The 2,848-nt window shown below is 44.6% G+C and overlaps 1 pseudogene; it reads right to left on the bottom strand.

The window, feature by feature from the left end:
* Positions 1 to 1,748: 1,748 nt before the first annotated feature.
* Positions 1,749 to 2,180, bottom strand: LOC100946343 (annotated as a pseudogene).
* Positions 2,181 to 2,848: the final 668 nt, after the last annotated feature.

The following is a 2,848-nucleotide window of genomic DNA, read 5'->3' on the forward strand; positions in this document are numbered from 1 at the left end:
TGACACAGTGAGACTCTGTCTCAAAAAAAAAAGAAAGAAAGAAAAGAAAACTAAGGCCAGACAGCTAAGTGTCTACTGATAAATGGGAAGCTGAAACTTAACCCCACGTTTATGTGGCTATGTTTTCCTTATGATCCTCCTCCATGGGCCTCTATAGTAACAAGGTAGGAGGCAATGGTCTTGGCCGTTTGGCAGCACACTCCCTAGGAAGCATGAAATAGTCATTCAGGTACCCATTTTTCTGAGAAGCAAAGAGGTCAGAAACAGGATCCTCAGGTCTGCAAACATTCCTAAGAGTGAATTGCCTATTGGGTCCACGGATACCATAGATAGCTCAGACTGCTATAATAAAATACCATAGAGAACAGCGCCAATATCTCAGGGAGTAGGGCACCAGCCCCATATGCTGGAGGTGGCAGGTTTAAACCCGGCACCAGCCAAAAAAAAAAAAAACAACTTGTAAAAATAAAATACCATGGACTAGGTGGCTTAAGTAACAGACATTTATTTCTCAGTTCTAGAGGCAGGGCACTCCAAGATCAAGGTGCTGGCCAAGTCAGTTCCCTGATAAAGGTTCTCTTTTTGGTTTGCAGACAGCTGCTTTCTTGTTGCATCTTCACATAGTAGAAAGAGCAGGAAAGCTCTGTTCTTTTCCTCTTCTTATAAAGACACTAATCCCATCAGGGGGCCTCACCATCATGACCTAATTACCTCTCAAAAGGCCCTACCTTCAAATACCTTCACCCTGGGGTTCAGGGCTTCAACATATAAATTTTAAAGGGGCACAAATATTCAGTTCTTAACTGAGGGTTAAGGTTTACAGCTGGAGAAACAGAGTAGGAAAAGGACGAAGTCATCCCACCCTCAAGAATAAGACAGAGAGCCAGAGAAAGAGAGAGCGAGAGGGCTGACAGATCTTCCCATAACCAAGTCAGAAGGGAAGCTTGGGGCCACTGAGCACTTCATCCAGGTAGACCTCACAAGACCCCAGAAACTTTGTTATTTCACCTTTAAAAAATTTCTTAAGGGTAGAATTAATATTTTATTGTCATTTATAATCAGACGGCAGTTGAATAGTCTCCATACTACATATCTTTTGTAAATTAAAAATATTGCAAGTTTCTTTCTTTCTTTTTTTTTTTTTTTCTGAGATAGAGTCTTACTATATTGCTCTCGGTAGAGTACCTGGCATCACGGCTCACAGCAACCTCAAACTCTTGGGCTAAAGTGATTCTCTTGCCTCAGCTTCCCAAGTAGCTGGGACTATAGGCGTCCACCACAATCCTCAGCTATTGTTATTGTTGTTATTGTTTGTTTGTTTTGAGACAGAGCCTCAAGCTATCCCCCTGGGTAGAGTGCCGTGGCTTCACAGCTCACAGCAACCTCCAACTTCTTGGCTCAAGCGAGTCTCCTGACTCAGCCTCCCAAGTACCTGGGACCACAGGTGCCTGCCACAACACCCAGCCATTTTTTGGTTGCAGCCATCATTGTTGTTTGGTGGGTCCGGGCTGGATTCGAACCCGCCACCCTAGGTGTATGTGGCTGGCGCCCTAGCCACTTGAGCCACAGGCGCCGAGCCTGTTGTTGTTATTGTTGTAGTTGTCCCTGTTGTTTACCAGGCTTAGCCAGGTTCAAACCTGCCAGCCCCGGTGTATGTGGCCGGTGCCCTAACCACGGAGCAACAGGCGCCAAGTCAAAAATATTGCAAGTTTTAAATAGCCAATGGCTAGTAAGAAAATGTAGTTAGACTAAATATTAATGGTAACTTCAAGCTTTTCCTTATTAGCTCCAGAAAACTCACTCACCTTTTGTCCCTTTTTTAAAAAACTGAAAGGGGGTGGTTCCTGTGGCTCAAGGAGTAGGGTGCCAGCCCCATATACCAGAGATGACAGGTTCAAACCCAGCTCCGGCCAAAAACTGCAAAAAACCCCCCAGAAATTAGCAAACTGAAAGGTTGGCATGTATTTGACTTCACGCTCTGAAACAACATTTTGACAGTCATCCACATCTACTTCAAGGGAAACCACATTGGACTACTTTTCAGAATGGAAATAAAAGAATGGCTCGATCATTTTGCAAGACCTATACCATGTGGCTGAGAAGTCAACTATTTCAAGTTTATTTCCAGCATCATCCAAGGCTTCCTGAAAAGCAAACTTGCTCTCAATCTGCATCACCATTATGGCTGCAGGGTCCAATGAATGACTATAAGAACTGAAGGAAATGGGCTAGGCATGGTGGTACATGCCTGTAATCCCAGTACTCTCAGAGGCCAAGGCAGGAGGATCCCTTGGACTCAGGAGTTCAAGACCAGCCTAAGCAGGAGTGAGACCCTGTCTCTACTAAAAATAGAAAAACTGAGGTAAAAGGATCGCTTTAGCCCAAGTTGGAGGTTGTTGTGAGCTATGACGCCACGGCACTCTACCCAGAGCGACAGCTTAAGACTGTCTCAAAAAATAAATAAATAGGCTAAGTACCTGTAGCACAGTGGTTATGGCACTAGCTATATACACCAAGGCTGGCGGGTTCAAAACCAGTCCGGGCCAGCTAAACAACAATGACAACTGCAAAAAAACAGTCAGGTGTTTCGGAGGGAGTCCCAGCTACTGGGAGGCTGAAGCAAGTGAATTGCCCAAGCCCAAGAGTTTGAGGTTGCTGTGAGCTGTGATGCCACAGTACTCTACCTAGGGCGACATAGTGAGACTCTGTTTCAAAACAAATACACACATACATACATAAAAATACAAAAATACAAAAATTAGTCAGGGATTATGATGTGTGCCAGCAACTCAGGAGGTTGAGGCAGAAGAATCCCTTGAATTCAGGAGTTTAGGTTGCTGTGAGCTAG

Source organism: Otolemur garnettii, unplaced genomic scaffold (assembly GCF_000181295.1).
Source record: "Otolemur garnettii isolate 467f Iridium unplaced genomic scaffold, OtoGar3 scaffold00142, whole genome shotgun sequence".
In the NCBI taxonomy this organism is placed as follows: Eukaryota; Metazoa; Chordata; class Mammalia; order Primates; family Galagidae; genus Otolemur; species Otolemur garnettii.